Raw genomic sequence first — 13,620 nt, forward strand, 5'->3', positions numbered from 1 at the left:
GGGCCGCTTTTCTTGCCCAGACCCGACCCATGGGTCTTTTTTTTAATGCCCAAGCCCGAAAAATTTCGGGCCGGGCTGGGCGGCCAAAAGGCTCGTGATCAGTTCTATTTCTGAGGAATTCGTTTCCTCTATGGAAAACCAAAGTTTATACTTAAACAACATTTATTAATTTCCTAACATAGACGAATATAATAATATCAGGATATTCCTTCCAATCAATCCCCCAAAGCGTGGCCAACACCCATTGGTCCACCTTCTCATATTATTGCCAAGTAAGCCCAGCGATGTGGGCCCAAAAGCCCGAATCTACCGTCCAAGCTCTCACTTTCCTCCCTTCAATCCCCTTTTCCTCTCTTGCTCCTCTCCCAGGGTATTATATACCCCTCAGCCGCCTTCCTTTCCCTGCTCTGTCCTCTATCCCTCAGTCTCCTCTCACTTCTCTCCAACTCGCTCTCGTCGTCTTCCTCGCATTAGATATGCTCCGCGAGGCAACATACCGTATGGAATCCCTTCACCGCCCGCTAAGCTCACCGCACCTTTCTTTCTTCCTTTTTACCGCCTTCTCTCCTCCATCCCCACCAATCGCTCGAACTCATCTTCTTTCCCGTACCAAAAGAGTAAAACCATCAAAAAAAATGGAGTGAGTGAGAGAGAGGGGAACAAGAAGAAGAGGAACCGAACTCTAAATCTAGGGTTCCCAATTTGGCCGGAACTCTGATCCCGCTCGAGCCCCGGCAGCAATGAGCTGATGAGCAATGGGCTGCGCCTTCGGCAAAGACGCGTCCCCCGCCCCTCCTCCGCCTCCGTCAGGCGGAAGAAGGAGCGGACCGCGCGCCCCGTCGCCTCCGACCGCAAGTCCCAGGCCGCCCTCTCCAAGATCGAGACCGCCGTCGTCGATGCCCCTCCTGCCGCCGCAGCAGTCCGGGGGAGAAGGCGGAGCGCCTGCCGGGGAGCGGCCCAGGGGCGGCGGCGGCAGCGGGCCGATCCTAGGCTGGGCAACCCCCCGCGCATATACACGGCGAGCAGGTCGCCGCCGGGGTGGCCTTCCTGGCTCTCCATCGTCGCCGGAGAGGCCATCAAGGGGTGGACGCCCCGCCGGGCCGATACTTCGAGAAGCTCGCGAAGGCAAGCATCTTTTTTGCTTCCACCGCCACTTTTTCTTGGTTTCCTTTTTGTGATTTTGTTGCTAAAGATAGCATCTTTCTTGTGCATTAGATTGGCAAGGGACTTATAGTAATGTTTACAAGGCTAGAGACACATTATCAGGTAAAATTGTGGCATTGAAGAAGGTCCGGTTCGATAATTTGGAGCCGGAGAGCGTGAAATTTAATGGCCAGAGAGTCATCATATTGCGGCGGTTGGATCACCCCAATGTAGTGAAATTGGAGGGTTTAGTACCTCCAGGATGTCTTGTAGTTTGTATCTGGTGTTCGAATACATGGAGCATGACTTGGCTGGTCTTGCTGCCAGCCCTGGAATCAAGTTTTACGGGACCTCAGGTTGAATTCATGCACTTCCAGTCAGTTATATTTAAAAACTGTGATCTTATGCAAATTTCTATCTAACATTTCTGTTTTGAGCAGGTAAAGTGTTTATGTATCAGTTGCTCCAGGACTTAGCACTGTCACAATATGGGTGCTGCACCGTGACATAAGGGGATCAAATCTTCTAATTGATAATGGGTGGGTATGCCTTAAGATGGGCCAGAGGACTTGGGTGCGACTATCTTTGATCCTACAACAAGTCATCCCATGGACTAGCCGGGGGTGGTCAACACTTTGGGTATAAGGCCCCAGAAGCTTTCTGTGGGTGCAAATGATTATGGTGGGGTGTAGACCTCTGGAGGTGCAGGCTGCATTCTAGCAGAATGCTGGCTGGGAAGCCTATAATGCCAGGGCGAACTGAGGAACTTCTACGCCCTGGAACATTGACTGTTTCCATATGGAAACTTTTCCAACTGCTTTGAGCCAGAGGGTTCACCTGTCTTCATTACTTACTTGTTTTCATTTATTAAGCAAAATTGGCCGCTATTTTATGTATTTGTGTGATTGGTCTGATTGTTTGGTTCAGGTTCAGTGTGTGTTTAACTGGGAGACCCTGGACCTTAGCTGACTTCCTTTACCACTCAAGTAATATTGTTACACTGACAATCTGGTTCACCAAGGATTATATTCACATTACATCGTTGATCTTGCTCAGTATTATTTTCTTCTTGAAAAATATTCCACTAAATTGTCAACCTCTAAAATTATGTCCTGAGGTGATCAATCTACCTAATTAAATTTCCTGGTTCATATTCACATGCACATGCACATGCACATGCACATCAGAAGTATTACTTAGAACTCACAGATATGAGATGGTTGCTGGATCTTGGCAATGAAACTTCATTATTAGATACAATTTATAATTCTATAACTGCCTTCTGCATATTGGTCTAGAATCACCCTGCAGAGGCGCTTGCTAGCACATGTATCTGTTGCCAATGCAGATTAGCTTAACCATTTTTTACATTTATTAGGTTGAACAGCTGCCATAAGATTTTCAAGCTTGTGTGGCTCCCCCTCAGAAGAATACTGGAAGAAGTCAAAGTTGCCCCATGCTACAATTTTTTAAACCCCAACAGCCATATAAACGCTGCATAAAAGAGACATTTAAAGATTTCCCACCATCATCATTGCCATTAATTGAAACTCTTCTTACAATTGACCCAGCCTGATCGTCAAACTGCCACTGCTGCCTTAAGAAGTGAGGTAAGTTATCTGGTTTGTCAAACCTTCTTAATCTTGTTACATCTCTTTTGTACTTATGCTTCACGTTTGGTCTTATCCTAGGATGTATCGCTGGAAAAAAGTATTAAAGTGTCTCGTTGTCACCTTACCGTCATTTATGTTGTAATAATGTAATTTTACATTCTGCAAAAAGGATTGCTATTTAACTTTTGATATATACTTTTTGGCCCTTCTCATGCTATCGGTTAAACATTCTACAGGGTTGCTTTGTCTTATCTTTATGGCACAAGTCACTCTGATTTGATAGGCGGGTATCTTTGACCATGAATTTTGGCTTCTTTGGAGTAAATTGTTACTATTCATATAAATACACATTGAGAGTAGTTTCAAGGATTCAGGTATCACATGCAGGCTTAGTGCTGGTACAGCATGTGCTGTGCCATGCCAGTGCTTGGCATGCATTGGCATAGGAGCATTCCAAGTACTGCCATGCAACCAATATTGTGCCAGTGTTCTGTGCTTAGAAGGACTAGATCATTATGTATTTTCTCATGCCATTGCGTGCTGAACTGACCAGCACTTATATCTATGATTTCAAGATAAAGCTGTGTTGTGTCATTATTTTTGAACACTAGCTTGTGTTTACTCTGTCTTTCAAATTAGCTAGACATAAACCCAATCAAAACACCTAGTATCCATTTCCTTCTTCCCTTATTCTATTCTGTCAATCTTCGATCTGCTTCTCTTCTCATCTTTCCACTATCAAGAATAACTAGCCTATCTTCATCCTTTTTCTCTGTACTATTTTCTTGTTTGATTCCTTTTCTTATTTTTCCCCTTTCCTGTCTACTTTGTTTCTCCATCAATTCTCTTTTTTTTTAAAAGATATTTCTAGTCACAACAGTGGTATTGATTGCAGCAAGTTTCTATCTGGTCTCTTTTTATTGATCTCCTGCTTCCTTCTTCTCCCTTCCTCTTTTATTTTGATGGAACTCTGCGGCTATTGAGTGCGGCAAATTTCTGTTGTCTCTTTATTGATCTCCTTCCTCCTCCTCCTCCTCCTCCTCCTCCTTAGTCTGGCCCAAGTAGATTGATATGTAAGCATGCTGAGTATAACTCTTTGATTTTTGCCATATAGAGAGACAAATATAGCAAGAACAAGAACTGTGATATAGTTTCTTCCACTTATCGTGAGTTGAATAGCGAAAAGTGGAACTGATAAACCCAGAATTTCCTTATTTAAACTGGACATTTGTCACTTTCATGTCCTTGTATGTGTCAATATAGGAAAGTTTTCTTGCATGTTCCAGGTTTAGAAGTAAGAGATTTTTAAATAAAAAAATAACACCAAAGAAGAGTTTGAAATTATCATGTGATTCTTTTCAAGTATTTATAAGGGGATGCTGCTTGTTGGAAAGTCTTCTTGGTGCAGGTTGATAGGGGCACAAATCATTTGAAACATTGTTTTTTGATCTCAAATATGTTTTGTTTTCCTATGCTCCACTAAAGAGGGGTGCTTCAATTTATGTAGAAGGTTGTCAAAAAAGGGCAAAGATCTAAAGTAACATGAACGTTGTGTGTAAGATGTGGACTTGTGGAAAACTTCAAGATAATATTAGAAGTAGCCCTAAAGAGGAATACTTGGCAAATGAGTTTCTATAAAACCAATCTGAGATAGTTGAGATAAGGCTGGATGATTTCAGCATTACCCATTAATATCTACCTCTTTGCAACAACTAAAAACAAAGAACTATAGTTAGAAGAAAAGTAAGTTTACTTGTTTTTGCGAGTTTAGAACACATGATCAAGTTGGAGCATGAAGGAGAGCATCCAACTTGCACTTAGAACTTCAGGGCAAAATTCATTTTCTGAAACCTTGCCAATAGTGTCACTGCATGTATCATTTTGCAATTTTAAGTGGTATTAGTGAACCACAATTATTGAATGTGAGGTTCCATGTGTGTTTAGTCTCACATTAGTTGTATGCGAGGGAGATTTTGGGTACTTAGATGGGGCCAAGGAACTCAAATAACAGCTTTTGGCTAGCCCTTTTCGAGGAGGTCCTATGTAGTTACAAGTGGTATCAGAGCTAATCCAGCCCACGATCTATATGGATGGGGGGGACATTGCAACACAGAGTCATTTTTAGACTGACCATAGTGATTGTGACGTTTATGATTTGATTTGATTAGATGTGGATCCTTAGCTTGGCGAGGATGCTAAGGCTTAAATAGGGATAATATGTGAGGACTTGTGCAACTGTATATTTAGTGCCACATTGTCTGTGCATTGGGGAGATCTTCAGTATTTAGACAAGGCCAAAAACCCAAATAACAACTTCTAGATAGCACTATTGGGTGAACTTTTGGGTTGTTGCATAAAATAGTGGATTCTGTTCACGATGCAACATTCTGGAAAGTTTTTTCACCATTGATATCCAAAGTTTTAATTCATGCATTACAATCCCTACTTTGTCTAAGTGTACCCTTGCTTTGAGCTTGTTGTTCTATTTGCAATAATACACCAAAAGCTTAAAAAATGAGCTGTTCTGAATTTCTTCCATTAGATTCTTTTGCTAATATATTGATTTATTATTGCAATAGGCAATCATAAAAAACTGATTTTTGAAAACAAGCTTTACAAGAGTGGCTGTGTGGGAATTGCCTACAACTATGCATGGAATCCTTTTGAAAATACTTTGACTTTCAGAAGGCGAGTCCATGTCAAAGCTGGTGGGCTTTTACTTGCTTTCAGACGTGAATATTTTGATGTAAGTGCCTTGCTATAGGTTCAAAAGAGAACAGTTACAAGGCACCTTTTGGAGCTGTCATGTTGCATTACTTGAGATATTGGTTGATGAGGAGGCTATGAGCACACAGTATGAGCATTAGATTAGAATGCTGATGTGATGTGTAGTAAAATTAGTTTGGATGAACTTGGACATGAATACATGAGTATATAAGGTGTTTAATTGTAGACTAATATAAAATATTAATGTGCAGTGATGACGAGAAGAGGTTCTTTGATGAAGTTTTCTTGGATTTGTCTGACTCACAAATTGTATGTTAATCTGTACAGTACATCATGCAAATCAAATGTCAAGCTTGAGCTATTCCACATTCTTCTTTTACAAATCATACTAGGATATTTTCTGCTCAGAAAATTAGCTATTGATGTTCAGCTACCCTTTTCAGTATAAGATTATTTCCATGATCTGTGCTTTTGCTTTTGTAGTTCTTCACAACCGAGCCTCATGCATGCGAGCCTTCAAGCTTGCCAAAATATCCTCCAAGCAAGGAGATGGATGCTAAACTAAGGGATGAAGAAGCCAGAAGGTTGTTAATCAGGATATTGTTTACTCTTCAGTTTATGTGACATATGCCTCTATATATTTTGGCAGCACTGCATAATCCTTTTCTAGTTAAACTAGCTCTGTTTTGATTTTCATTATGAAATGCAAAATTGTTTTCAATTTAAGATAAAATTAAAGATTTTATTCCAATGCTTAAAAGAATCAGTGCTTCAGTTTGTTCAATTAGATGCATAATGAAAGAAAATGTTGTAAGAAAAGTTCTTTTAAGTTTCCATGTTACATTATCTTCAGGAATCTATTTAACTCACCTGGTTGATTATTACCATAAACATTATCCATGTTCAAACTCACAATGGTTAAGAGGTAGCACCTCTTGTTCAACAGTGATGGAACCATTCAATAGCTTGGGACCTTGAGAGTGAACCATCAGAAATTTGGTTAATCAGTATGCTTGCACTTGTTTGCAATTAATGATAGGGCATCCAAATCTCTTGTAAAAAGCCCTGGAAACTATAAATTGTATCTTTTGGTGACCTCTATCATACGTATTATATAGATGTAAAATTAGGTAGTGGGCGCGCTATGCTACTATGCTAAAAATACATGATGGAACATTTAAATAAGGAATCCACTGTATTGATTGTGATCTACATGTGTTAAAGCATGTCATAATCATCATAATCATCAATCCTTTTCCCAGCCATTTAAGGTCAGCTTTAGAGGTCCTTATTAGCCAAGTATTCCTATTTAGGGTCATCTCTGATGTTAGTCCAAGTTTCTTTCTTCCCTACAACCTCCGTCTCTGTTACCTTAGGTCTTTTGCTCCTTGCTAGAACAATGGATTCCCTAATATTCATGCCTATCAAATTTGGATCCTTTTCGTAGTTACTTGCATGTTTTTATGATCAGCTGTCAACTTGATATCGGTCCTCTACCTTTCTCATCCTAGTTTGGGATTGTCCATGTCAGTGTTAGATGCATTAAAACATGTGTAGGCTAAAAATCAGAATATTTTGATTCTTATTTCACAGCAAAATATTGTCATATGATTAAAACCTTTCAGTTTAGCTCTCACTTGATGCATAAGTTATAAAGTGTTCTTTTTTTTTTTTTGGATCTACATCAACTGTTGGTGTAGATTTCCAATTTAGAGTGCTCTTCCTTGAGTTTGAATTGTTAATTCTTTTACCAAAGATCGAAAATTGAATGTGTGGTCCATCTCTCTCTCTCTACATATATATATGTATGCATGCTTGTGTGTGTGCATCATATGTTTGTTTGTGTTGCAGCATCACTTTCATGTTCATTGGTTACATCTCTTTGAAAATTGCAAATATCTTGCATATTGATAATTGTGAATCAATGGCTGTAGAACTTTTACAATTGTTTTTTAATATATATGTAGCATATCCAAATTAATACACGTCGTGTAGGTTGAGAGCTCCCGGAAGGGCCAATGCTGATGGAGTTAAGAAGGCACGCCCACGTGATCGAGCTGCCAAGGCAGTTCCTGCTCCAGAGGCTAATGCTGAAATCCAAGCAAACCTTGATGTATGTCAAACTAACTGTGGCTTCAACTGCTCTATTGTGATTTCATTTCTTTAATCAAGCAAACATTTTTCTCTCCAGTATGCTAAGCATTTAACATTATCTTTCTTTGTGGTTCTGATTAAAACTTTTGTTTATGCTTAACACTCTGTATGGTCAAAACATCTTTTTAATCCCAGACAAATATTAGCAATGGTGGTTTAGAACCTGTCTGGGTCAATGTTAGCTTCTTTATAGTTTTAATTGGGATTTAAATGAAAAAGTCTCCTTTTGTGGTAGGACCGTACAGATTTTTTAGCCTTGTACAATCATGTTTAGGATGTCAAAATTGTGTATTACTCTGCTAGAGGGTAAACATGTCGAATGTAGTAATATAAGCAATTGGCCACGGCCTCTACCCACCACTGAAGAAAACTTGCATCGAGGTGCATGTCCATATGAATGACAACTTTATGTAGGCATGCATTATCTCTAAAATTCCTGTCCCCCCTCATGTTCATGATGGATTAAACACTGCATATTTGTGTTATATGTACCTGAAAATCAAATTTTGGGATGCCACAATAACGCAACAAGGGCAATCAGGCAAAGGCATGTTTTGTTTCATTTGAAGTTGGTGATAGATACCATATGTCTTCACTCATGCAGTATATGAGTATATGGCGCATCATATGTATTTCACAAACTTTTAAAGATTGTTTTTTCTTATTAATAAGAAAATATTTAATTAAATGTTGCATAATATGCTTACCAATTAAATTTTTTTCTCAAAATGTTGATTTTTTTTCAGAATTTGACAAAACATGGTATTATTGTATGCTCGATGATTTCGCTCTTGCCAACAATCTAACAGGGATCCTCTGGCTAAAACCAGCAAAAGTCTGCCTAGTTCTTGTCACTAATTGCAATATCTGCTTGGTTGAAAAATTGTAATTCAATAAAAGATGAATCTGTTATTGCTTATGATTAGTCTTACCAATTATAGTATTGCTCGAGCTTTTTATTACATTCATTTATTTATTTATTTATTGGCTACAAGGCTTAATTACCTTTGTTTGTAATGAGGAAGCATATATATGATCTACCTTCTTTTCATTGCTTGTCTTCTATTCATTTTGTTGATATTTGGTAATCTGACCAATGATCACTGCAAGCTGCCTGTTTTATGTTCTTGATCATTTTCCAATTGCCATGATGTGGAAAGATGAATTACTGCTTCAGAATGAGCCATCTTGGATAATTATTAAGTTTCTACTGAAACAATAATCTTTTTATTCTTTTCCTTGTGCATAAATTTCTTGGATGCATGCTAGTCTGGACCGCTAACTTGCTGTTTCTTGGTATATTTGTGAGAGCATCTCACTGATGCTTACGGCAATTGTCAACTGCCGTACTCATATTATACTTCTATCAATGGTTGCTTTCTTCACTGATGGACAATGTATAGAGGAAATGGTAGTCAGTCTGGTGGACAAGTTCTGTCCATGGGGTGGTTTCTCATTTCTGTATTTTATCTAACTATGTTGGTGCAGTTTCTGAAATTATGCTAATGTTTCTTTCTTACAAAATGAATGAATTACTGAAGAAATTTTTTTTATTACTAACAGAGACGGCGCCTAATCACACATGCAAATGCAAAGAGCAAGAGCGAAAAGTTCCCTCCACCGCACGAAGATGGAGTGCTTGGTTACCCATTAGGTTCTCCACATCATATGGATCCTATCTTTGATCCACCGGAGGCTTCATTCAGCACAGTGTTCCCCTACCAGAAAGGAAGTGTAACAACATGGTCCGGACCATTGGTCGACCCTGCTATTGTTGGCCATCCAAGGCGAAAGAAGCAGACTGCAGGTGATACCCGCATTCCTGTTCACTCAAAACAACTTGCTGGTGCACATGGCTCTAGGGAAATGCAGGACAAGGTCAGTACTCAAGTCAGATAGAATCCGTGAAAACTAGAATCTGTTTGACGCGATCTGGATTAGTTTCTTGAGGTTCAACTTCTGCGTAATGATCCTTTGATGGTTGGAAAGCCTGTTTATTGGATGGAGAGGTAAAAGTCCTTTTCCTTTTTTTCATCCGCCTTCCTAGTTTTCCATTCCTGTTCAATTTTTGGATGGTTAGCCTTGGTATATAGGGCTGGAGAAAATCTTCCATTACCATGTATATTTGATTTTTATTTTTCTGATTTTTTCTTGGCATATCAAAACCTGAATGCTGGCTAGGTTATTTGAATCAAATAAATATTATGGTATCCTGTCATCCATTTGCACCACCCCCCCCCCCCCCCCCCCCCCCCCCCCCAACATTTTTGCCATTTGAGATCTCAGAGATGTTAGTCTAGTCTCAGAATTTAGTGTTGTTGACTGTAATAGTGTGAATAACCCTGGTCTAAAATGGCAGCAGATACTATGCGAACGTCAGCTTGTTGTGTGCTAGTGTTTTAGCGAACCTAAATCTGTGGTTAATCAGGAGTATTCTTTTGTTGTCCTAGTGACCTAATTAGAGGTATATTCACAACATGCTGTGAGCTCTCTCCACCATCTAATGTTATTGAATAATCTCCTCCAAATAATAAGGAAGCTATCACTAGGTAAACAGCATCCTCATGCCAAATTTGCATGATATGTTTTTTTGTTAAAAAAAGAAAAAAGCCAAGTTCCCTATAACTGTATGTTCACTTGAAATATGGTGATATCTTGCTATTTGCTCGTTACAATTCAACTTTTCGTGGTAATCAAACTCCCCTTGAACACTAGTGCATGTCTAACATTTGTAGTCATCAGATCATGTAGTTGGGACTCCAGCGCTTGCATGACTTAATGTTTGCTAGCCTTCAAATTATCACATCTCAAAGAATGAAAATTCCTTTACTTTTTGTTAAATGCCTTGCATGTCTGGCTCTGGTTGCAGGTTTGCGGTAAGATGCTCTTCTCTTGCAATTTTATTGATTGGGTGATTGATTGATTGCATGGATTTTTAGCTAAATTATGTTGTCCTCTAAGGTAAGGGCCTAAGGACACGAGAATTCTCAGCGGCGCGGTCAGCCTAGAGATGGTAGGCATGTATAGCGTCTTGGCCTATTATCTTACTTTAGACAGTGGGGCTTAAAATCAGACTAGATACGGATCGGATTCTAGCATATCTATATCCATATTTATTTTGTTTAACGAATATAGATACGGATACAGATGTTAGTCAGATGTAAAAGTTTATATTTATATTTATTTTAAGCAGATACAAATATAAATCAAATACTAGAAAGACGTATGTAAATACGGATATAAGTCAGATAATTAAAATTTATGGTCACATAATCAAAGATATTATTAAGTAGATAATAAATCAAGTTAATAGCATGTTAATAAAATCCTTTATTGCTCTTAAAAGTTAACGGGTGCTATATAAAATTAAACAAGATTATAAATAAAATCATATATTAACGGGTGCTATATAAAATTAAATAAGATTTAAATAAAATTAAATATTTGGATACAGATCTTGTCTATCTATATTCATATCTATTTTTTTTATGAATATAATACGGATACGGATGTCAATCGGATGCTCAGATTTTCATTTGTATCCGGATAGATTACGAAATAAAAATGGATCCGAATGAATATTATCTAATTCTCTTTCCCCCCAGTGGATAATGATAACAACAACAACTCCAATCTCTATATTGCTTCGTGCTGAGAATTCAGAGTTCAATCCAATTCACCCCTCATCTTGGAAGCAATCAAGGCCTGGAGGGAGATATCTTAATATTTGGTTACTAAGTCCACATCTTATTAAAGGACTTGTATACGATACATGCCGTACAGATTATATTGTTCGCTTATTCCTATTCTTGATCTGCTTTGCAATCATAGCATGATGTCTGAAATACAATGGTTCCGTGAGCTGCTGAAAAATTCAGAGTCACAATACAAAGATCCCACAGAAAAAATGAATTAGTAAATAAAATGATTTCTAGATCACAACAGGTGTCCAGCATGCACGAAATATGCGTTACGTGATAACCTGCAATGCGTTACTAAATTCATGAGGACCTGCAAAACCTAAATGATTACGACATTTTTCATTAAGAAAAGGACACAAACCTCACCTTCCGTGCAGGCTATAAATTGGGACACACCCTGGGAAACACAACAATCCAAGAGGCTGCTATTTGGTCTTCATAACCAGTTTTCAGGCACGGCAGCCATGGATGCTGCCTGTCTCTTTTTCCATGCTTGGCCGGTGACAGCAGCAGTAGCTGCAACTCAGCGCTGCTCCTCATTAAGAACCAGAGTTCGGATCCTATTATCCCTCGTCTGGGTTGAAGCGGACTCGGCGTCAAGATGGAAGTGAATAAATCTGAAGCAATGCCGGAACCATCACAAGAGAGTGCTCTGGTTCCTCCCACGGCCAACGAAAAGTTTGCTTGCCAGAGAGCAAGGTGGGCGATCTGCACTTGCAACGCAATATGATTTCCTTTTTTTTTTTTTGTTTTTTTTTTTGATTTGTCTGTTGTCTGCTAACATACATAGACTGTCCAACTTAGGAAATCGTTGTGAGAATGAAAAGGTCAATGGCATGGAAGGTTCCGATTCGCTCGAAATCAAGAGACTAGTAGAGATCACCAAGCAAAGCCTGAGAGCCCCGGAAAAAGAGGATGGAAGAAGATTATTGTATTTCAATACCGGCTTGTGAAGTATGTAACCAGAAGATCTCTGTAACGGATTCTCTTTGTTTGAATATGTATTATGAATTTGCCTTTGATTTCTTGAGGTGTTGAGTTTTCATCCCAGATAGAACTAAATTAAATTGCAAAGAACAAGTGCCGAGCATAAGAAATTCGCATAAAAGCTCTGGCAACCGTGGTGAATTACACGATATCTCAACCTTGACCAGAAAAAATGATATTGAACATAGAAGATCAATAGGGTCCATAATATATGTATTGTATTGGGTTTGCATCTAGGGCAATCTATTCTTGAAATGTCAATTATTAGGGGGTGGCGGTCAAGTCCAGTCAGGCCGGATATGGGCCAAGTTGGATGTAGGTTGCATCAAAAATCTATCAAAATCCAGAGAAAAATCTAAACCTTTTATTAAATAGTGTTAGAAAAAGGAAGAACGGAAGCTAGAAACAGGGGAGAAGAACGGAAGCCGGAAAGCAGGGGAGAAGAAAAGGCTGATTTCATTCCTTTTTTCTTACTTCATCACAGTACAGATTGATGGTATTCATACATATTCGAGCTGGATTAAAGTGTAACTAATCTAGCTATTAAGCAATGTAAATTGTAACTGAATGTAACTAATCTAAAATTCAAAAAGATGAAGCTTCTGGATCATGGAGTTCTGAGTTAGTTTCAACTGGTTTCCGTTTCAATAGTTACTGTTATAAAACATTTAAACCGTTTGAAACGTTATGGCTATTTGAATTGAGATAGCCATTAGAGTTCTCATGGGAAGAGGCTGCGTTGCTGGGAAGAGAGGTTCTGGTGTCTTGAGACTCCCCCTTAAGATGGGCATGGATGTTCAACGTGCCCATCTTGGATAGCAAGAAATGAAAGGAGGTAGCAAACAGAGCTTTTGTGAATATATCTGCCAATTGAAATTTTGAGCCAATATAAATTGGATTAATAACTTCTGCTGTAACCTTTTTCCTGATAAAGCGGCAATCCAGTTCTGTGTGTTTGGTCCTTTCAAGGAAGATTGGGTTCTTTGTGATGTGAAGAGTCGCTTGATAATCATAATACACCAGTGCCGGTTGTGCATACTGTATCTTGAACTCCTTTAGCAGGAAAAGTAGTCAGACAACTTTGCAACTGGTGTGAGCTAAGGCCCGATACTCTGCTTCTGCAGAGGATCGTGATACAGTGGCTTTTTTCTTGGTCTTCTAGCTGACCAATGAGTCTCCAATGAAGATGCAAAAACTAGTGACAAATCTCCTTGTTTTGGGACATGCTACCCAATCTGAATCATTATATGCTTTAAGATGAAAAGGAGATTGAGAGGAAAACAATATACCTTGGC

The 13,620-nt window shown here is 39.0% G+C and overlaps 1 pseudogene; it reads left to right on the top strand.

Moving 5' to 3' along the window:
- The window catches only part of LOC120107520, a 41,626-nt pseudogene extending 31,821 nt beyond the window's left edge, over nt 1-9,805 (top strand).
- Nucleotides 9,806-13,620: the final 3,815 nt, after the last annotated feature.

Source organism: Phoenix dactylifera, unplaced genomic scaffold (genome assembly GCF_009389715.1).
Source record: "Phoenix dactylifera cultivar Barhee BC4 unplaced genomic scaffold, palm_55x_up_171113_PBpolish2nd_filt_p 000885F, whole genome shotgun sequence".
NCBI classification, from domain to species: domain Eukaryota; kingdom Viridiplantae; phylum Streptophyta; class Magnoliopsida; order Arecales; family Arecaceae; genus Phoenix; species Phoenix dactylifera.